The sequence below is a fragment of the Mus musculus genome, chromosome 16 (genome assembly GCF_000001635.26).
Source record: "Mus musculus strain C57BL/6J chromosome 16, GRCm38.p6 C57BL/6J".
Lineage (NCBI taxonomy): Eukaryota > Metazoa > Chordata > Mammalia > Rodentia > Muridae > Mus > Mus musculus.
The window spans coordinates 13,446,034-13,468,828 of NC_000082.6; the positions used below are offsets into that span (position 1 = coordinate 13,446,034).

Sequence of the window (22,795 nt, forward strand, 5' to 3'; positions counted from 1 at the left end):
CATGCATAGAAGAAAGAAGCCACTTTGTAGACCTTTGGGGGGCAGATTTAAAAGAGGCTTTCTATTAGGAGTACTTAACAAAACCACTACCTAGGAGTACTACTAGGAGTACTTAACAAAACCACTACTCATTACTTGTCCTAGGTTGCATTGCCTGGAGAAGACTGAGCTGAAATCAGGAAGAGAGAAGGTACCAGGTCAGTAGGAAAGAGAAATCGGGCAATGTGTGTGTGGCATGGGGGAGGCCCCAGTCTGCTCTGTAGCTGAGCGACTCTCCTGCCATGCAGTGCCAGCTCAGGGTCTTGTTAAGGATGACCATGTTCTCTGTCTGTGGATGATGCTCAATATTCAACTCCAATTCAGGCTCTGCCGGAAACCAAGGGGTTAGCTGGTTAGATTGGTTAGATGCAGGAGGCAAAATAGACTCTGGTGGGGCAAGCAGGCTTCACCACTGAACGGGAAGGCCTGGCTTTTCTCAATCAGGCTTACAGTCTAAATGGCAGAGCGGTACCACTAAAGCAAAGGGAGAGGGGGCTACACGCGCGCGCGCGCACACACACACACACACACCTTGCACTCTCCCACTTCCCGTGGAATCAAGACTCTGGATTGGTGGATGTGCTCTTCTGAATGTGACAACAGTTGGCCAACAGAGGACAGCAGATACATTTTTTATGATCCCGGGAAGCTCAGTCCGGTCACGTTTTCACGCATAGAGCATAGGCTCTGGAGAGGAACAAGGCATGTCTTAGTTATTCGGATCCTCTTTGGCCAAGAAGAGTGATGGCATCTCTGACGATTCTGGGGGTCCTTGGAGAGGAGTGTGGAATGGTGATTTCAGGAGCCAGTTGAGTTAGGGAAAGCTCCCTTATGTTGAAACCAAAAGTACATTTTGGGGGACAGGGTGACAGAACCAGAGGCCATGACCTTCCTTTCCAGTGGAAAGTGTCCCCTTCCTGCCCCAGCCCTATTTCCAGAGCCTGGGGCTGCAAGAGTACCGGTGGACTCGGAAGGAGAAAGCTCAACCTTATGTTTAGGTGTGAAGGCGGGTGGGTTTGGGAGTAACTCTCCGGAACTGAGTGGAGCGGGTCCCTGACATTTAGATTGGGGGTCTTCCAAGGGACTTCGGTCGCCCCATGAAGAGATTTAAGACAGACAAGGAATGGGCGGAAGAGCTGGGGGCGCGGCTAGCTGCCTCTCCTGCTTGTGTGTGTGCGTGTGTGTGTGTGTGTGTGTGTGTGTGTGTGTGTGTGTGTGTGTTGGAGGAAAGTTGGGGGAAGGGCCCAAGGCGATCCCTGCGGCAGGCACCGGGAGTTCCCAAAAGAAGGGGGCAGACCGGAAGACGAGTCTGAATCTTAAGTGGATGCTCCCCCATTTCGGGCACCCCGGCTGCTTCCACCTCCAGCTCACCGATCCCTGGAATCCTGCCTGCTCCCTACTTCACCACCCCCAATCTCCCAGAGGGAGGCACAGTGGCAGTTTCGTCTCTTGGCACATTAAAAGTGGAGAGTCTTCTCCCTCCCCTAGTATGGGGAACCCTAGGATCTGTTGTGTCCCTCTCCGCAGCCCCTCGCAACGGTCGCAAGTGACATGGCCGGGCCGCATTTCTAGGAATGCGAGTGACCGCAACTGTATCTGGAGAGGGTTTCTAGGAAGGTATTCCCCACCCACCCACCCAGCCACCCCCACCCACCCAGTCACTGGGGCGGGCGAGCTCCGCTGGAAAGCTCTAGCCTTCTCCACGGCCGGCCTGAGGAGCCGCCTCCCTAGCACGGCCAACCCTCGGCCGTCCCTGCCCCCGCCCCCGGCCGGCCACTGGACTGGGGGGAGGGGGCAGGGGCCAGGCCCCGTGGGGGGGCGGGGGCCGCCCGGGTGGGGGCGCGGCTTTGTGGCGGGTGCGGAGGCGGGGTGCAGCCCCGTGGGCACCGTGCGCTGCTCGAGCTTGCAGGAAAGCCTGTCTCTCCGAGTGTGGCTGGGGAGGGGGCTGGGTTTCTTTTTGTTTCTAGAAGTCCCCTTCACCCTCGTTTGCCCCCGCGTACCGCCGAGAGGATCGCGTGGAATGGCTGCAGGGCTCCAGGGCGCACCCCACCCCACGCACGCCCTCTGGGGCGCCAGAAGGCGCGGCCCCGGGGGGATCCCTGTTCCCAGGAGGAAGCGCGGTGAGTGTCCCAGCTCTTCCTGCACAGCTCCCTGCCTCGGGCTGGGGCAGGAAGCCGGGCAGGTGGGTGTCCAGGCCCTGGGGCGTGGGGTGCGGGGCGGCTGTCTGCCGGGCTGGGTGGGTGGGGGCCCGAGAGGGGAGGTAGCGGTGGGGGCTCGGGCTCGACTCTTCCCGGGACCCAGCTTGTCTGGGCTGCTACCACCCTGACGGCTGCAGACATGATCCCCACCCGAGCCCCTTTCCCAATGGGGCGTGTGTGAGACCAGGAGGTGGGACAGGGACAAGGCGGCTCCGACTTCCCTAGTGCTAGCTAGGGCTTGGAGATGAACCAGGAGGTAGAAAAATCAACCACCCCGCCCCCACTCCGGAAAACCCATTCGAGAAACTGACTCGCTGCGTGACCCCGATATCAATGCCGCGCAGAGCAAAAGCTGCTGGCTCGCTGCCGCGCCCGACACTCCACGTGCGTCCCGAGGCCCGGCTGGCAGGGCGCGCTAGGGGCCGGTCCCCGAGAGTCTGAAGCAGCTTACTACCTTCCCCTAAATAAAGTTAGGGGACCCCCTCCCTCTAGGAGCAGTTGGCTTTGGCTCTTTGGCTGTAGCCTAGCCGGACTAGTGTAAAATAAATAGATTAAAACTAGGTTTTAGGGTGAGGATCCGGATGTCTGGGACTGAGACGACACCAAGTTGGGGGTGATTAGGAAAAAGATATTTGATTCAGGTCGGGAGGGTGACGGTTCTGGTTTTTCTTGCTTCCAGTCCCACTAAGGGGAGCGGAGGAATGTGCCATTCACGTCTTCTGAGGACACATCCATATTTATAATTTATTTTTAGGAGAAGTTGTGAAAAAGGGAGGGGGCTAAAATGGGGAGAAAAGGTGTGCTTGCAGCGGTGTCCTCTTGGGAACCCAAAGCCTAATTAAGCTATTAAAGATGGAAATAATTTCTCCCAATCTGGATTGAACAGCAAATTTGACTTTAATGAGACAATTAAGAGTATAAACGGAACTTTATTTAGCTGGAGGTGGATGGGGTGGGGTGTTTGAGATTTATGCTTGGTAAAAGGACTTTTCGAGAACCCTGGTATTTGCTGGAATGTTTTCAGACTTGATCATGTGGGATGAATGGCAGAGTTAGACACAGTATCTCCCTCCACAGTGACTCCCTGGCTTTGGGGGGGGGGTGCAGATGAACCTCCCTACAGCAGGAAGAGGTAGGCATTTTTAGTTACTCTGCCTTCTTCCAAACCCTGTCTCTAGGGCAAGGCTGCCCGGAGCTGGGAACTGCGAACCCCAGAGGGGCTCACTTCAGAGAAGAGGCTCTGGAGGCGGTGGGCCCAGAATCGGGGTTTTGAGGGCGAGATGAGTTTGTGTTTTATCCAACTGGCCCACAAAGTCCCGCTTTTGGGGTCATCCTAACAGCAAAGGATTCAGGCCTTGGCAGCGCTGGAGGGAGAACAGTGACCCAACACACCCCAGGCTACCGATCTGAAACTAAAACCTTTAGAGGCAAAGGAAAGCTGTCTCATTCCGTCAAAGGGAAGGGGGTTTTGGAGCGGGAGGAGTTGGGAGGGTATTCTTATCTAGCTCCGTGCCAAATTCTCGGAACAAACCTACCGCGGCCCCTCTTCTTGAGAGGCAAAAAGATAGCAGAAGGGGGCAGCTCAGGTTCTACACACATACATCCCCGAAAGGCTTCCTGAGGCCTTTCAGCGAATGAGACCAGAAGGAAACTGTCAACTATGTGTTTCCCAAGGTGGAACCCTTAAACATCACCGAGATCATAAACTGTAATGCTATGCATAGGACTCCAGCTTCCATCTGTCAAAGGAGCAAGCAGCCGGCTCTTTGTTTCCACCTAGACTTAAGGATTTGTAATTCTTTCCTCAGTGTTGTACAAAGCATTGTATAAGAAAGTCTGGACAATGAGTTCAAGAGGCATGCAAGCAAATGCCCCTCTCAGGACATTCAGTCACCTGAATGACAACAGACACACACATTCCATATATGCACCCACACACTCTGGGCCAGCCATTTGCAAACTTGAATTTGAATTTAAGTGTTCACAGCAGGGGATAGAATGCCTCAGGTGACTTTGAACTGAATCCTTGGTACCAGATTGAGTGATTTGCTCTAGGTGGCACATGGACACACAGGTGACATTTGTCCTGCTTTGGCACACAAGAAAAGTTCTTTACTTTCACAGTTCCCTGTTTTCCTTACGCGACACAATGAGCCCACACTAATTCCAGGAGCCCACAGTGGTGCTGCGGCTCACCTGTGGGCGATGGCCACAGGGTGAGCTGTGTTTGTGCTTTGGGGACTCACCACCTTGAACTGGCTGCCAGATCCCTCTACTCTGCTAGATAATGTCACCAAATCAGTCTTTAATGATACTTGGACAAATAGAGTGCTTTCTGTGAATTAACGAGCCCAGAGCACCCGATGACATGCTCAGATCATGAGCTGTCATGGAGCAGAGGAAGCTGAAGGTGAAAATTACGGAACTGTTAAAGTGCAGAAAGTCAAGCTGAATTCAGTGTTAAATGTGAACCAATCCCTGCTTTCAAGGTGAGCATGCCCAAAACACAGGGCAGTGTTTACATTCAGCCCTCTGGGTCCACACATGTAATTATGAATATATTTAGCAAACTCCCCCCCCCCATGCCCTCCCCCCAGCCAGAGTTTACAAGCAGGTAAAGTAGCATGGTGAGATTATAAATCAGTGAGAGGTCACAGTCATGACGTCAGCAAAGCAGCGAGAGTCTTTTCACGTCCTCAGCTGCCACCCGCTTCCCTCCCCTGCCAATAAGAGAAAGAAAAAAAAAATCGACAAGGAACTGTTGAATACTCTGAATACATTTAGGCTTTTCTCCCCTGGCCTGTGTGTGTGAAATCTCATTAAGCAGTTGCTACTTCCCGCCACTCATGTGGGAGTGTGGATTTAGAAAGGGGACAGGGGGAGTAACTTTGAATTCAGTCCTTTGCAATATGTGGTCCGGGGGACATTTTCAATAGAAAATATGTCAATAACTTATAGCTAGGGGTGAGACAGAAGGGACGGGCCCTTCAAAACAAAGTGTAAATGCACACCTCAAGCCAGCAGAAGCTGGACGAGCCCTGCTTCCCAGTCCCCTCGTCTACCCAGAGAAGGACTGGGGTATAATTCTGTGGTGGAGTCTTACCTAGGAAAGGCCCTGGGTTCATCCCTAGCTGTGGAAATCAATAAACAAACAACAACAAGATTTGAGCTAAGTAAACTTAGAGCTCCCGAGGTAATAAATGGCTATTTTAGATATGAAAAAGAAAATTAGGTACAGGAGTCCCCACTTCAGAGCTACTTGTTAGAAAGCACACAGAGAGAAGGCTGTTCAGTAGACTGACTGCTGCTCCTTACCCACGAGTCTAACCTAAAGTCCTTCTTGCTTCTTAGATCTGGCACAAGAAAACAACCCCAGGCAACCCTGCCCCACGGAAGCATGGTTTAAATAAGTGCAGACTTTTCAGGGTCGATGCTGAAGAGAGAGGGATCGGAGGGCAGAGTAGACTCTGGGGTTCCTCAGTTCATTCACTCCGTGCCAGTCCAGACCCCGGGCGCTTTGTGGTCCCTTCCCAAAGCTGCCAGCGTTCTGCTGTGGCCTTCACAGAACCCATAGTTGTAGGGACATGGGCAGGTATTGATACAGTTTCTGCTCTTCCATCATTTTCCTCACAAAGGACCCACAAAGTGCACATTACTGGGTTTCATGTATTGTGGCAGGAAAGGACACCCTGGAAACACAAAGGTCCAGGGAGAGCCACTCTGAGGCCACAGGCACATGCAAGCTCCTTCTGAGGACGGAGCCCAGGCAGGGAGAAAAAGGCACGCTGGTTCAGGGCTGAGAGAGCTGCTGAGTTCTAGTGTGCTGTCAGAGTTTTGAGACATCAGCAAATGGGGCTCTTTTGCTAGAATAATCCATGAGAGCTGTGCCTGGGGCCTGTTGGCATCAGTGCTCAAGACAGCCTGGACCGCTGCCCACTGAGGCCCAGACATGGCCTGATTGCTATGACTAGAGCCCAAATAAGCTCCAAATAGTGGCCTGGGGTCTGCATAGAAGCAGTTTAGTGAGGTGATGTTTGATCCCTCAGGGCGGCCTTCCCAGAGATCCTGCCTGGTGAGCACACATAGGGTTCTAGAAAATCCCAGAGAAGTACTTTTGTAGCCAAGTAGTCCACATAGGGCTAGGATCCTTCAATTTTGGGTGGCTGAGAGGGTGGGGTGCCCTATATCTCATCTCAGCTACCATGGACTTCTTTGCAGATCTCTCCAAAAGCTAGGCAGCCTGCTGCACTCTCAGGAGCTGAGCCTCCTCTACCTAGGCCTGAAGGGGCCAAGCCATGGGCCTAGAAGCAGGGAGACGGTTGCAGGGTATTTGAGGACCTGGAGGGAGGGCCAAGTGAACCAAGAAAAGGAGCAACATCTAAGATGCCTGGATATCATCTGAGTGTGAGGCCTTAGTGTGCATTCTCGCCTAAAGCCTGCAGGGAAGAGGAGTCTGCGGCCTGCTGAGCCTTGGCAGAGACACTGGACCCAGTCCTGACTCAGCCAAACCCCTGGGACTCTCACTGGCCCTGGTAATTGAACTCTAGACCTCCTGATGGCCTTGTGGACTCCTCATTGCATCTCAGCACAGCATCAAAGGATCCAACCAGGGGCTCGTGGGTCAAGCCATATTTAGCCTCAGGTTCGCTCGGAGAATATTTTAGGTGCTGCCTGGAAGGAGAGCTGTGGGCTGAGTTGCTGGCTGTCACATGATAATAATGAAATGGCAGCCTCACTGGCCCAACCCAGACGCCTGGAGGCTGCACCAGAGTTCTAGGGCCACCCGGTCAGTGCCAAGGAACTACTTGTGTGCTGGGGATGTGGTGGGAAGGCTTCTACCCCAGGCTGTAGTGATTAGGGTACTTCCATTCAGCTCAGAGGCTGCCTTAGGCCGGGTCTTCTCTGAGATGGCCTAGTGTGATGTATCACATTACTAAAGACACCCCAGGGCGCCAGCTGACCTGGTGGGCACCTTCATGGAGAAACTGCCAAGGTTGTATGTCTTGGGGACAGCATTGCCTTAAATTCTTTCTTACCCAGACCCCAAGTGAGTATGTGACCCTTCACAGTGACTTTGCCCATCAGCTTTAGACACTCAGTTATCCTTCCCTGAGGCTTCACCCCGTCCTTCGGTCAACCATGGAACTAGCCACTCATCTCAAAGGCAGCTTCTCACTCCCCCACAATGCAGGAGGGAAGGCCCTGATGGATCACTTGTTCTCCCTACTGATCAGTGAGGACCAGGAATGGATAGTTGGTGCTTGGGGAAAGGGGGCCCGGCCCCTGTGCGTGCCTGGCTTTAGGACATTGTTGGCATGATCGAGGCATGATCAAGTCTGGAGCCTGCTGTGGTTCGCTACACTTGGGCTCAGGTATCTGTATGGAAGCTTCCGCCTAGGGACACATGCAGCCAGTTGCTGTACAGATGCTGAGGTTCCTCGGAGACTGTGCCTGGCACCCCCCCCCAAAGGTTCACGTGTCTTGGAGTTTGCTTTAACTTTCTGCATTTGTTTTTTCCTTTTTAGTTTTGGCTCTCTGTGAGCCTTCGGCTCCCGCCAGCTGATTGGTTACCGCAGGGAAAATGAGGGACTTTTGGGGGCAGATGTGTTTCCATTCCGCTATCATAATGCCCCTAAAAATCCTTATTGCTCTTGCAGTATTCCTCGGGGGTCCCCGGGCCAGGAGCTGCCTGCAACTCTGTAAGATAGAGTCCCCTGAACCCTCCGCCCCAGCTGCTCAGGCTCTGGGGTCCATCTCCCTTGCTGTGCTCAAAGCCAGTGGTGAATAAAAAGATGGCACATGAGGCTTCTTGCTAAATGTGCTTTTTGCCCTCCAGAGGTAAAAAGATGGCACTCAAGCCTGGGAAAAAGGCTGGCTACAGCTGCCATCCACCATTGCTGCTTTTGCTGCTGCAGATATAGGGAGGCAAAGAAAGTGAGGGAGAAACAAGAGTTACCAGTTTGACGGCCTCGTCCCTCCAGGGCCTCTAGGATCTTCACTCTGGCAGAGAGTCCTGGGCGGTCCTCCCCTGCCAACTCCCAGAAAAAAAGACACTTTTCCCACTCTCTGCCTCAGTCTCTCATCCTGCCAAGGGGGCGGGGGGAGGGGGGCCTGTGCTCCCTGAACTAGCCTAAGGGTTTCTTGGACGTAGCCAAGGGTGTAATTGGATTAAGGTTGCAAACTTTGACGGTGCTTGAAGGAGCGGGGAGGTCAGTGCCTACAATATTAATTAGCATTAGCACTGATGTTTTCTAATACATGCAAATTCCTCCGAGCCGAGGGTTTAGAAGCCACAACTCAGCTGCAAGCATGAGTTTCTGGAAGCAGCGTGCCTGCTTAACCATACCCTGACTAAGCATTGTCACTACTGGAAGTAACTCCATCTCTCTGAGCCTCACTACCTCTCTACTGGAACCCACGGCTTAGAATAGAAGCATCTCCAAGTCTCCTACGTATCTACCAGGTGATTTTAAATAAATTGTGAATAAAGTTATTAATCATGCTAGTAGGCATTTCTTTGCATGGTAAAGTTTTAGTTATGGCAGCTGACTTGTTTCCATTTAAGGTGGGAATATTTCACATGAATTTAAATTTCTTAAAAGTGAGAGGCTTTCGCTTTTTTCTTTTTCTCACTTTCAACCCCTTTTCTCTTTCTCTCCTTCTCTTTCTCTTTCTTTCTTTCTTTCTTTCTTTCGTCCTTCCTTCCTTCCTTCCTTCCTTCTTTCCTTCCTCCCTCCCTCCCCTTCCTTCCTCCCTCTCCCTTTCATTCCTCCCTCCCTCCCTCCCTTTCTTTCCTTCCTTCCTTCCTTCCTTCCTTCCTTCCTTCCTTCCTTTGAGAGGGTCTCACTTTGTAGCTTTGGTTGGCCTGGACTTTGCTATACAGACCCACAGAGATCAAGATCACCTCTGCCTCCCAAGTGCTGCCACCACACCTGGCTAAAGAGTAGGTTTCTTGAAAGAAAACTATAAAACACCATGCAGAGGCAGAGAGACAGAAACTAACAGGATGGTTTCTAAAGTGCCCTAGGTCAACTTTTAAAATTCCTGGTTCCCACCTGGGAAGGTTGGTGGGGGAAGCTGGAGGGCACAGCTGACATTCATACTCACAGAAACGCCGACTGTGAACCTCCCAGTAAGGTAGAACCACTTCAGGCTCACCATCCCCAGAGGCTGCCCCTTCCTGTCCTTGGTGGACATAACCCAATGACTCCTTCTTGGCTAGGTTCCTTTCCTCAGTTTTCTCTGGGGAATGGAGAGGTTCAAACCTCTAGGACAGGCCACCATAAGTACCCCTGGTTAAGGAGCCATCACACAAGGTCTCATGGACAGGGCACCAGGATAGGCAGGGGCACCATACTTCTCTTGGCCTTGAAGGGCAGCAGTTCAAAAGGCCACAGTGTGTTAGGTTGAGTACCAGCTCCTAGCCAATCCCCCCAGGGCAGTGTAGAGGGAACCAGCAGGCTCCAGTAAGGGGCTGGCTCTAGTTGCACTTTATGCTGTGTCATGGGCTGAGGGTGCCAGAGGGGCTGGCTGGCCAGCTAGGGCAGGTACAGAGGCCAGCAGACAGCTGCCAGCCCTACTGCCAGAGCATAGCCTGCCCCCACTCTACAAGTGTGCCAGGATAGAGCTGGGCCCTAGGGGCATCCCTTAGCATCTCTTTCCACCCACACACTGGGGAGAACTTTTAGGACTTTTTTTTGCTGTAGCCTAAATTGGCCTTGAACTTGCAGAAACTTCTGTTTTTGACTCTGAATTAGTAGCCTACAGCACCATGCCTTGCTACTAAAACTAGTTTTTGTGGCACTTTATCCCTCTGTGTATCTGTCTGTATCTGTGTGCACCTGTCTCTGTGTGTCTCTGCCTCTCTCCCTGACCCCCCCACCTCTACACTGTTTGTTTGTTTGTTTGTTTGTTTGTTTTTAAAGGCAGGGTCTCTAACTGAACCTGGATATCACTCATCATCTGGATTTACTGGCTAGCAGGCTCTAAGGCTTCTCCAGTCTTCACCTCCACAGTACAGGGGTTACAACGATATACCCCGACACCAGACTGCTTTTTTATGGGTTCTGGAGGTGAGCACTTCATCAACTAAGCTATCTCTCCAGCCCTAAGACACACTTTTAAGCCACATGGACTTGAATTTTAGAGGTTGAAACTGGTTCTGAACAGCCCCTCCTTCCCCCACTCCTAACCTCCCTCCTTCTGTCTCTCCCTCTCTTTCCTTGGGCAAATGTCTGCTGAGAGCCCAGTGCTAAGTGTGGAAGTCAATACTGTGTGAGTCACAGACCCTGCTAAAGGTTTCTTGCTTTAAGGGGACAAGATGGACAGAAAGCAGAGGCATGGAGAGCCGGTGTGTGGGCAAACACTCTGTGCTGAGTGCACAGTGTCCCGGTGTCTCAGTAACATGGAAACATGGGCAGCAGCAGGTGTGGTTGACACTCCTGTAATCCCAGAACTCAGAAGGCAGAAACAGGAGGATGGCCTTTGAGTTCAAGGCCAGTCTCCTCTAGGTAGCAAGTTCCAGGCCAGCTGGGACATGGGACACAGCAAGATCCTGTCTCAAACAGAACACACCCAGTAACAACAAAAAAGGAAACAGACACATATTTGATTGTTCTATATATGAATTTGGACTCTTCCAGGGACAAGTTTTATAATCTCTAGCATGTGATAATGCTTTTTGATCCTCAGTTTCCTTATTTGTAAGTACTAGAAAGACAACCATGGGGTGGCAGTGAGAATGGGGTAAGAATGGGCAGTAAGGTGTCCCATGGGAGCCCTGGTTTACAGCATAGTAATGTACGCGGATAAGCACTGGAAGTCAGAATCTTGCTACCCATCAGGCCGATGGCACTAGGGATATTACTAAAGTCTCTCTCTGTGATGGAAGCCTCAGTAGTGGGCCTCAGCAACAGGAGGGTGAGGTGTGGGTGTCACTCCTCTGAGGGTTCCTGGCAGACAAGCTGTTGAAGCCTAGATTTGGGCTGCTTCCAAAGGGCCTGGGTCCACACTTGGGTTGGTCCTGTAGTGTTGCAGTCTTGAACTTAATGATTTTGGAACCAGGGGCTCCACATTTTTATTTTGCAAGTTCTTCTGTCCTGCCGTATTCTGACAGACTTCACTCTTCTGCTATTGGTAGTTTTTCACTTCATCAATCCAGCATTTGGTGGGTTTTGTTGGTTTACTTTTTGAAACTGTCTTTAGACCAGGTTGTCCTAGAACTTATCAAGGCTGGACTTGAACTTCTGGTCCTCTTGCCTGGATCCCCTAACAGGGTACTGGGAGTATAGGCCATAGTGTGGTGGGCCTTAAACTAGGGCATCTCCATTCAAGCTAGGCAAGCATTCTACCAACTAAGTTGTATCCCCAGCTCCCAATCTAGTGTTCTGTAATGGGGTTAAATCTCCCAGGAGAAAAATCCCTTTAGGATTGGCTGCTCACATATATGCCTGTCTGCCTCTCTATCACAGGCAGGGTGGCTGCTGAGGACAGGACAGATTCCTTCTCCACTGAAGCTTGAGACACTAGCATGGAGTAATTAGGATCTCAGTGAGTCATAGGTCATTCTTTTTCCTGACCTGAACCTACCTAAGCACCTGACCCTGTCTAGGGAGGCAGTGTCAGTTCTGGCAGCCTTGCTTGGCTCCTGGAAAGCTCTGTGAGGGTGGAGGCTCAGAGCTCCTGAGATCCTCCTTGCTGTGCCCCGAACTTGCCTCAATACCATCACTGTTCAGGCTCTGTAGCATTCAAAGACAACACAGATTTAAAGGTCTATAGAGTTCTGGGTCTGTGAAGCCTCTCCCAAGGGAAGAACTAAGTATGACTTTAAAACACTTCAATTTCCATTCTGAGTGGATCTGAGACCCAGTGGGAGGCCAGGGTTTCTGGACTGTTAAATATGATGGTGTAAAGAATGAGTCAGTAAAGAATAACTCAGCGTTCCAGAGGCTGAGGCAGGAGGATTGTGGGATCTAGACTAGCCTTGACTATGTAACTCAGTGTATGCCTGTAACCCTAGCACCCTGGAGAAGGATAAAGTGAGATTTTAATAGTTTTATTGAGTGATCCACTTGAAATGGTAACATTCATGTTGAAAGTGTGGCAGTTGGCCTTGGGTATATTCAGTGTCATGTCATGCAGCCATTATCAAAATGAACAACTGAGCCTCCCCATCACCTGTCATTCTGCCCCCACCCTGAGAGGCACAGCTCTACTTCCATGTAGTCTGTAGTCCTTTTATGTGGCACAGTGGTCTGAAAGTACAGCCATGTTGTAGTACCAGGGTGGATTGACTGTCTTCCTTCTCTCCCCTTCCTCCCCATCTTCCATCTTTTCCTTGTTTTTTGTTTGTTTTATTTTGGTTTGGGGGTTTTTCTTTTTTTAAGATAGGCATTCCTGTAGCCAAGGCTAGCTTTGAACACCTCATCCTCCTGCCTGCACTTTCTGAGTTGCCAATGCTATCAGCTTGTACCACACACACACACACCCATCCCCAGCTCAAGACTTCATTCCCTCCTATGCCTGAGTACTGTTCTGTTACAGGGATGGCTGCCTGTTGTGTGTCCATTTGTCAGTTGCTTAGACATGGGGGGTTGTCTCCATTTGTTGCTATCATGAACAATGCAGTTGTGAATGTTCCTGTATGCTTCTGTGTCATTGTACATCTTTGTTCCTCTTGGGAATACTGGTAGGAGTGGAGCTGCTGGATCCTAAGACAATGCCACACTTTCCGTTTTGAAGAACTTCCAAAGGTAGGTCCTATATTGCCTTTTCTGGTTCTGTTTTCTATTAGAGAAAATTCTGTTTTGAGCACCAGGTACCCATGGCCCAGGTGCACCAGTGGCAGGTAGCCTTTAGCTTGTTTCCTCTGTCTCTCTCTCCTCCTTCTGAGGGTGATGCCTCTTTGCCAGTATTTTCTTACTCTTCTTTTTTAATTTGCTATGTGTGTGTGTGTGTATGTATGTATGTATGTATGAATGTATGTATGTATGTATGTATGTATGTATGTATGTATGTATATGATGTGCCAATGGATGCCAGGATACAGAATTTCCCCAGAGCTAGAGTAACAGGCATTTGTAAGCTGCTCAATGTGGGTGCTGGGATCTGAACTCCGCTCGTGATAGGGCAGTGAACACACAATCACTGAGTGATCTCTCCAGCCTCTCTTTCATGTTTGTGAATGTGTGCACAGTGTATAAGTGCAGCCCGAGGAGAGCGTTACATGTGGGTCATCCTGTGCCTTTCACATCTCCTTTAAGAGACTTCACTGGCCTGGAACTTGACCACACCAGGGCAGGCTAACTGGTCTGAGAGTTTTCGGAGACCCACCCACCTGTCTGTGCCTCCCATCTTAGCATTGTGGGATTACAGGTGCACTGCCATGCTCAGCTTTTTACAAAGATCATAGTATTTGAATTCAGGACATCATGCTTGTAAGGCATAATCTTTACTGACAGCCACCTCTCCATCTCTAACATCTTAACATTTTCTTTTGTCTCAGACTTTCAGTAGGTGGAATGTGGAGAGAGTCAGAAGAGCTGAACAGAATCTGGAGCCTGCTCCAATGCAGCCTTGGTGAGGAGAGAGCCCTGGGTGAAGCTAAACCAGCTGTGTAGCTCACAGGATTCGGGATGAGACCAGACTTTTTCAACCAGGCAGTGGTGGCGCACGCCTTTAATCCCAACACTAGGGAGGCAGAGGCAGATAGATCTCTGAGTTTGAGGCCAGCCTGGTGCACAGAGTGGATTCCAGGACAACCAGGGCTACATAGAGAAACCCTGTCTTAAAAAAACAAAACAAAACAAAACAGCCCAACAATAACAAAAAAGAGCCCCTTTTCCAAAGGTGGCATCTGAGTTGCAATAACAGAGCCAGCAAGAGCCCCGTGTGTCTGCACAGCATGTCAGCAGAACAAAAAGATGCAGCAGATGCAAGAATTTAAAACCATGGATACCCAGGAGACACATAAGCAAGCCTTGCTCCACCCCTGGAGTGGTTCCAAGGACAGTTGGGTGTCTCCTGGCCTGGAGGTCAAGATCCAAACCCATATCATTTGAATCTCCTAAAATAAGATGACCCCATCCAACCTGGAGACTATAAGCACTTAAAAAATAATCATTTGTCTGAGGCCTCTCCTAAGAACCACAGTTGTTTTATCTGGCCACAACATTTAGTTCTAGCTTCTGAGTGGGTGGCAGGGCTGCAGTCTTAGGAACAGAGGTGCACAGGGAGCAGACTACGGCAGGTCTGGGGTGCCCAATAGAAGCAGGTGACTGTGGTGGACATGGGCAGCCAAGTACAATCTAGCTCAGAACAAAAGATCGCATGATCTTTCTCAAGGGCCAGCCACTGCCACCCCACACTCCTCACTTTTCTCACGTACATGGAAATGGGCACATTGCTTGGCACAGGTATTGTAGGGTAGACCCAAGAAGTGGAATTTCTTTGTCAGAGGATCTATGCGTTTTTAAGTTCTGCCCTTCAGAAAGGGTGTGTGACTCACATGCCCCTCCATGATGGACATATAAAGGTCCCTGTTTCTGGCAGCCTTTCCCTCCTGCATAGATGTAATATTCTTAGGAGGTAAGTAGACTCTAAGAGTGGGCCTGGGTGGCTGGGTGGTCATGGCTGCTAAGGGGATCCATGTGGCTTTCTGAGGAGACCAGCCACTCAGCAGTCTTAGGAGTTTAGGTTATGTAAACAAAGGCAGAGTTGGAGGAGAGCCAGAAAATTATTCCAGTGAGTGGCATTGTGCCAGCCAGTATTTATTTCTTTAGCGTGGTTACGACTTAAATATGGTCAAAACATATTCTTCTTTTTAATTTTACACAAACAAATATGTTACCAGGCTGACACCTCTGATGCCAAGTTTCTAAGGGAAACAAAATTCTACTACAAACCAGTTAAGCAGCAAAGAGCCAGTGAGGATGGAGCACTACAGAGAGGAGGGTGGAGCATCACAGAGAGGAAGGTGGCCCCACCTAGCCTGTGCTGCCCAGCACTGGCTCCCTGTACACAAGACAGTGGGATATATCAAAGCTAAGGATGGAAAAGGTTTGGTTTTGCTCAAAGGAGTCCTCTAAGCTTGATACCCTCCCCTCTGCTTATCAAGAGATGGCAAAGACGCTTCTAGAGCGAGGCTGAAGGGAACAGGGGCTCCAGTCAATTTTCTTCCTCTCAGGGTCATGTTCATATGACAATCAGACAGCTTCAGATGCTTCCAAACAGAAGATTAAGCAACAAATTATTTGGAGTGATTGCTTAATTGATTGAGTGGCCACCAGACCTGCAATGAAGTAAAGGTCTTGTAGCCCGCTGCCGTCACTACTCTGTAATGAAGGATATTTTCTACAAGTTTCTCTGGAATGGCTTGGAATTTCAACTTTTGTATGTGTGTCAAACTGATGTTGGTTTTATGGAGGGCTTGTGTGCCGCCGGCCTTTTATATACATGATCTAATCCACCCAATTTTCTACTAAAATAATTTCTCCTTAGTCTCTGTTTTACAGATGTGAAGGCAGACATAATAAGTGAGGGATTTTCTAGAAAGGGGCTGTCCACAGTGGTAGTTGCTAGCCACATGTGGTGATTCATGTCGAAATTAGGTACAATTAACTACATTTAGCCAAGTGTGGTGCTGCATGCCGTATCCAAACATCTGGGAAGCTGAGGCAAGAGGAATGAGAATTTAAACCAGCCTGGACTACAGAGTGGGGGTCTCCTGGCACTGGTCCAGATGCTCAGGGCTCCTGAGTGGTCCGGGGGCTTCCACAGTGGGCCTCACAAATCTTGACCCCTGTGATAGGCAGAGAACATTCTGGAGTACAGGCCCAGAGACTCATGGCTGGTAATGAACATGGCCTGCACATAGGTCAGATGGCTGAGCTGGCCCAGTCTCTCCCTCCTCTGCTGTAAGACCACAGCAGAGTCTCATGTAGACCAGACTGGCCACAAACACACTCTGTAAAGTAGATTGACTTTGATTGACCTTCTCTCTGTATGTGTGTCGACACATATGTGTGTGTGCATGTACACTGGTATGTGCATGCAGAGGCCTAAGGATGATGTCTGCTGTCCATCTTATTATGTACAGAGAGGAATCTCTCTCTCTCCTGGTCTGGCTGCCTGGCTTGTCCTGGGGAATCCCCTGACTGTGCCTCCCAAGTGCAGGGATTACAGGTGCCCTGCCTGGCTTTTCCATGGGTTCTGAGAACCAACACTTAGACCTTTGTGCTTTGCAGCAAACATTTTACAGACTGGGCCTTCCGTCTCACCAGTCCCAACTTTGAGCTTCCGCACCCCCACTTCCTAAGTGGGATCTTAGGTATGTACCCTCACAGTTCTGCTGTGTGCCTCTGGGGGTCAGATCCAGGCTTCACACATGCTACGCTCTCCACTAACTGACGCACACCCCAGCCCTACATTGAATGGTCTCCTTTGCAAACACATGCTCCGTGTGCTCTGCTTTGCCATCTAATGAACCAGGGCGTTGAGACATGGACCAGCAGCTGCTGGGATTCTGGGGCGTGTGAAACCACCCTTGGAAAGTAGTCCTACTAAAATAAAAATGACCCAAATCCAAATCTGAGTGCCACCTTTATGGGGTCAAAATAAACAAAGCCCAGACTCCAGTTAACCATAAGATGGCCCAAATTCTTCAAAAGTATAAATGGGAGCAGACTTGTATGTAGTTTGTGAGAGAAGGAGGCAGCATGACTTGTAACGGTTAAGGCTTCTCTGATCCTGATTTCATCCAGCTGGGAAGAAAGCACCCATGAGGCCCCAGGAACCTTGAAGGGGAGCCATGGATTCTCTAACATTAAAGCATCACTGTTCATTTTAAAGGGTAATGGGGGCAAAGCTTTTTTTTTCCCTGTTGGAGTCTGGTGTTTGTTTATACTTGCCTCTGTAATTCGCCTCAGGGTAGGCTGGAGGGTGTGTCTGCACAGAACGAGACTATCAAATTCATCCTGTTACCCCACTCGCGTGCTTGCTTGAAGCTTTAACAACAGGAAGAGAAAGGGCTCAGTTGGTAAAGTGCTTGCTTGTTGCACAAGCATCGTTTGGATCCTCCACACTCGTGGGAAAAGCATGTGCCTGTGACGCACTGCTTAGGCTGAGGCGGCAGGAGGCTCTCTGGGGCTCACTGGCCATCCAGTCTAGCTGAATCAGCAAACCCATGTAAACTAAGGTAGTGATTAAGGAAGAGACCCAACAGGTAACTCTGGCCTCCAGAAGCATCTGCATACCACACACAAGAAAATGGAAATTGTTCTTTTCCTGACCTCTCAAAGATATCAGATTTGTTCCTGCATTAGTCAGGGGTCTTTAGAGGAACGGGACTTATAGAATGAATATATATTCCATATATGTATGAAATTTATTCGAGTGGCTTACAGGCTGTGGTCCGGCTAGTCCAACAGTAGCTGCCTATCAAGAAGTCCCAATGGTTGTTCAGTCCACAAGTCTGGGTGCCTCAGTTGGTCTTCAGTATACTCTGGAATCCTGAGGAGCTATGCCAGTGAAGGGATGAACGTGCCCTCGAGAGCAAACAGACAAAAAGAGCAATAAAGCTTCCTTCTTCCATGTGTTTTATATAGGCGTGAAGCAGAAGATGTGGCCCAGATTAAAGGTGGATCTTCACCCTCAAAGATCCAGATTAGAAGTGAGTCCTCCCACTTCAAATGATTTATTTAAGAAAAAATTCCCTCACAGGCGTGCCCAACCTTTTGCGTTTTAGTTCATTCCTGATGTAGTCAAGTTGACAACTAAGGATAGCCATCACAATTCCCCCACACCACTGCTACATCTGCAGGATGAGCCTGGGGAGCAGGCTTAGGCTACATCTTCAAGCGTCCAGTCCCATCTCCATGGCAACTAGTAAGGACTAGCATTCAGAAGCCTACTTCCTACACGAGGGTCAGGCCAGGCTGCCAGCATCATGTTGGAATGTGATGTTGTTCCCTTTGGAGTCTCCCCTAGATGAATATTTCCAGCACCACCTACTTGCCACACCCTTCTCTCTCTGGACCTTCCTGCAGAGTCACCAAGGAAAGAGTGTGAGTGGTCAGTTGGGAGGGAGGCAGCCCTGGTATTATGTGAGTTCCAATTCTGACCCCACTACTTAATGGCAGGGCCTTTCACCTCTCTGAGCCTCTTCTGTAAAGTGAGTTTAAAGAGACCTGCTCACAGACTTGGAAGATGGCTCAGTGGATAAAGCACTTGCTCCACAAGCGTGAAGACCTAAGTTTGACTCTCCAGAGCTCACATAAAGGTAAAAACAGTAGAGCATGCAGCTGCAATCCTAGCATTCCGCTAGGGAAAATGGGAGGCAGAGAGCTAGCTAGCCTGGCGCACCCCGAAGAAAACAAAAGAGCCCTTTTCTCAAACAAGGTGAAAGGTAAGGACTGACACACAAGGTTGTCTTATCTCCACTTATAAGAGATGGCATTTGTGCACTTGTAAACACACACACACACACACACACACACACACACACACACACACACAGAATCTCAATAACAGTATATCTGTACCAAGAGAACAGTGTCCATCAGGACCTCCTCTCCACCTGGTGGCGCTAGATTCAGGAATGAAGGTGATCCTGATGGACTTGGAAACGCCTGTGAAATCTCCAAGGCCAAGTTGTTCTCTCCCACCTATTTAGACAGACAAACCTGGCTCCTTTGGAGTCCGCAGTGTGACTGAGCTTGCCTTTCATTAGCTCCGCTCTCCCTGCCACACCAGCACACGGAACACCTACACTTGATGTTCTCATCTGAGAAGTAAGACCCAGGCTGGGGGAGATGCACCCGCTCAGAGTCACCCTGTTCCTCCCCTCTGTGCCTGGTCACCTGTGTACCCTTCAAGCAGGAAATTAGTGCTATCAAGAGGCCAACAGTCCTCCCTAGAGTCCAACTGCTTGCCTGATACCACAGAGCAGCTCAGCAACAACATACAGCCCCGTTTCCTTAAGAAGTTGGTCCTTGAAACAAGGGAAACTGACTTTTTTTTTTTTAAGACATGGTCTCATATACCCTAGGTTAGCTTCAGACTTGTTTTGTAGCTGAGGATGACTTGAATTTCTGATCCTCCAAATTACATTTTCAGAGTGCTGTTGGGATTTAAGATACATGCCAGCATCCCTAGGTTATGTGGTGCTGGAGAAATAATCCAGGCTTCACATGTTAGCCAAGTGTGTCCTAACTTCTACATTTCCAGTCCTGAAATGGTCTCACTCTAGTGTTTGTTAGTTTTGTTTTAGGTGGATCTGTTGTTGTTGTTGCTGTTGTTTGTGGGTGTGTTGCTAGAATTCATGTAGCCCAGTCTGGCCTTGACATTGCTTTGTAGCCAAAGCTGGCTGGCTTTGATCATGTGTCTACCTCCCAAGTGCTGGATTATAAGCATGAGCCTACACCTGGGTAGAAGGTAGCAGCTCCCTTGCATCCCCAGAAGGCATGCACATGCCCTCTCATCTTGGACTGCAAGGTGCTTTAGTCCTGGGAAATTCAGATACTAAACCAGAAAGGCCCAATTTAGCTATCAGCTGCTCTGCTTACATTTAATCCCACAGACGGGGACATGGCTAAAGGGTGTTTCTAAGAGACAAACTCCGGGGATGATCAATTGAGAACAATTTACAAGATCCTTTCAAATTTGAAGCTCCATATTTGTGACACCCATGAACCACCTGTGTGTCCCCTCCACTGCCTAGGGCCCTTCCTCATAGCCATTCTATCTGTTACTGTCCAATAGCTGAAGTCATTTCTCTAGTCTAAAAATAGCAGCACCCTAACTCAGTGGATGAACCACAAAAGCTCTTGTTTTCCCATTACTTTAGGATAAACCAGAGACTTTGCATGTCCACGGCTTGGGCCAGGCTCCCTTAAGACTGTTTGGCTGGGATCTTATCCTTGTAACCATTTCCTCCCTCCCTCCCTCCCTCCCTCAAATCCTTGATTCCTAGCCTTACCCATTCCTTCTAGTATCAGCACAGTTCTAGTCAAAGATCTAGTGGTCTACTCACCTAGTTATCTACATCTTGGAGCTAGGGAGATAGATGGCCCAGCTGGTAAAGTGCTTACTGCTCAGACATGAGGACCTAAATTCAACCCCTAGTAGTGCATAAAGAGCTGGGCACCACCATGCCCCAGTGCTAGGGATGCAGAGACATGCAAATGGGGTTTCCTGGCCAGCCAGCAAAGGCTTTTCAGTAAGCCCCAAGTTCCAAATGAAAAACCCTGTCTCAAAAGTGAGGTGGAGAGCCAAATGTGGTGGAGCTCTCCTTTAATCCCAGCACTCAGGAGGCAGATCTCTGTGAGTTCAAGGCTAGCCTGATCTACACAGTGAATTCCAGGACATCCAGGGATGGTACATAGAGAAACCCTGTCTTGAAAAACAAAATAATAACAACAATAAACTGCATTGTCATTGGCTAGCCTGCCAGTCCATGGGCCAGCACTTCAGTAGCTAACGTGTCAGGCCAAGGGGTCATTGTTAATGGCTAGCTTGTCAGTCCAAGCCCACGTCTTTGAAACTCATTTCTACTTTACAGCTCCTGGCTGGTGACATGTGGATGACACTCTATAACTATCAGATGGTCCCACAAATACCAACATTGCTGCTCCATCTGAATCAAATCCTCCATACCCACAAGGGTTGTTTGTCCTCTTTTCTGCCTGATGTCACAGCTGGGATACCTTGATGTCACAAAGTGGAAGATGAAGAGGCATAGTCTAACATGTGGAAGAAAATGTGATGCTGGGGTCCAGTTTTTCTTGAGTGGTTGTGCATTTCTATCTGCTTTTCTTAGCTCTGTTCATTTCCCTGCTCCAGTATTCACTTGCTGTTGCCAGGGACCCATGAGCCTCGGAGTTGAAGTCAAGATAGCTCCCTGGCTCTGGATTTTGCAGTAATGAATGCACCCACCAAGGTAATAATAAACTCGCAGTCTCATTACTTGCCTGCTCACTAATTCCCTTCGTGTTTCTCTGCCCCTTTCCTCAAATGGATTCCTGAGTTCTTCCAGATTGCTGGTTGCTAAGCTATCAAGTTCCAGGTTCTGAAACCTGGCTGCTCATTGGTGGAGAGTTCCTGGGCTGTTCCAATCAGGAGGCGGCAGAGAAAGGCATTCATTCACTCCAGGAGTTGGGATTTTCTAGCAGTTGATGTCAAGCGAAGGTCTTTGACTAGCACTACAGGATTTGCTGTACTCTTAAGCTGACTGAGGAGGGTCACAGGTTCTAGAATGTTCCCCCAGGAAGATGAGGGGCCATAGATGGACAATGTGACTTCCCACCCCGGGGCAGCAGAGATACCCTCAAGAGATCCCAGGATTAAACTGCAATGTCCACCTCACAGCTTGGTTAGTGATGACAGCAGGAAGTTCAGGAAACTGAATGACACTAAGCTTGGGGTGCTTGCAATGAGGGCCTTATTTGCAAAGGAGCTTGAACTCCTAAGCATCCCCTAGTCCTTGAGCAGCTGGGACAATATAGGCTGCCACAGGTGGCTATAAAGGACTATAAAATATATGAGTGGAAGAGCACTTACCTCAGCTCAGCTTCACCAGGAACGTCGTCTCCTCCCATTCAGAAGGTGCCCTGGACTTGTGGAGACCAGGAGGGATGGCTGTAGACTGTAGCTTCCTTCCTTCAGAAAGAAGGAAGCCATGTGACCCAGACCTGGTTCTGAGACAGTCACATGGCTAAGATGAACCGATTAGAATTTTCTCTGCTACTTTTCTGCCAGAACTATAGGAAAAGACCTCATACACTGCACTGCTTGTGAACACATGTGGAAGATGTTTGAAAAAATAGAAATTCTCAAAAGATACAGAGCCCCCGAGCTCCAGCTTAGGTTAAACCAGATCCATGTCCCACATCTAATAGAAAACACCAAGCTTGGTGTGTGCATATGCATGTGTGTGTGTGTGTCTAAGAAGCAGGAACATATATAGATTCACTGCATGGTACCCACCTATATGTCAGGTGATTTGCATACAGTCCCATATAGGGCCATTAAGATCAATCTAGTACTCTAGTATGTTACAGTATTGCAGGCTGGGAACTGAGACTCCAAGGGGTACAGGTGCCTTGCCCAGAGGACATTGTCTCGGTATGCTCAAGGATTCCAGTCTGTGCTATCTAAAGCTTAACCAATTCAACTCGTCCGAAATGGTCTCTTCCAAACTGATAGCCCTCAAGCCTGCCATCTTTCCGTCTAGCAGACTCACTAGAAGCCAGGTCCCGTCAGATCTCTTCTTGCCCCTCTGTACCCCCATATCTAAGCCTCACTGAGCTGGTCCATCACCATCCCTCTGTCCACCATTTCTGTGCAGTTCTGTGGAAGAGTGCTTTCTCCTGCCCTCTCCCCATGATGCCTTGGCTGCTGTAATTTCTCTCTTGGCCTTCTAGAACTATCTCCCTCTTGTTTGCCCATCCCTCATGTCTATACCTTCCTCCTCTCCAGGCTATCTCTCCACGGCACCCACAAGGATTGTCTCAAATGCCAACCTGGGTGGTGGTGATGTCATAATGTAATGTCATACGAGGCAT

The 22,795-nt window shown here is 49.5% G+C and overlaps 3 long non-coding RNA genes and 2 other non-coding genes across 8 annotated transcripts in view; 4 read left to right on the top strand and 1 right to left on the bottom strand.

The window, feature by feature from the left end:
• The first annotated feature begins 1,918 nt into the window (after window positions 1-1,918).
• Gm53058 (predicted gene, 53058) lies at window positions 1,919-21,197 on the top strand. 3 transcript variants are annotated; one of them, NR_169187.1, is made up of 5 exons: window positions 1,919-2,159; window positions 12,929-12,988; window positions 13,741-13,814; window positions 17,840-17,904; window positions 20,794-21,197. It is a non-coding gene; the product is annotated as a predicted gene, 53058 (long non-coding RNA). The 3 variants fall into 3 exon arrangements; NR_169186.1 differs by lacking the exons at window positions 12,929-12,988; window positions 13,741-13,814 and adding an exon at window positions 16,481-16,563; NR_169185.1 differs by lacking the exons at window positions 12,929-12,988; window positions 13,741-13,814.
• The window catches only part of Gm32817 (predicted gene, 32817), a 28,366-nt gene continuing 7,489 nt past the window's right edge, over window positions 1,919-22,795 (top strand). Inside the window, exon 1 of the long non-coding RNA NR_169006.1 lies at window positions 1,919-2,159. This is a non-coding gene — a long non-coding RNA (predicted gene, 32817). The remainder of the gene's footprint in view (window positions 2,160-22,795) is intronic.
• On the top strand, window positions 3,490-3,568 carry Mir193b (microRNA 193b). Its single transcript, NR_030549.1, has one exon. It is a non-coding gene; the product is annotated as a microRNA 193b (primary transcript).
• On the top strand, window positions 7,807-7,893 carry Mir365-1 (microRNA 365-1). Its single transcript, NR_029855.1, has one exon. It is a non-coding gene; the product is annotated as a microRNA 365-1 (primary transcript).
• Gm33155 (predicted gene, 33155) lies at window positions 17,597-22,750 on the bottom strand. 2 transcript variants are annotated; one of them, NR_168023.1, is made up of 3 exons: window positions 22,695-22,750; window positions 21,792-21,890; window positions 17,597-17,779 (listed from the first exon to the last, which is right to left on the bottom strand). It is a non-coding gene; the product is annotated as a predicted gene, 33155 (long non-coding RNA). The 2 variants fall into 2 exon arrangements; NR_168024.1 differs by having other exon boundaries at window positions 21,792-21,928.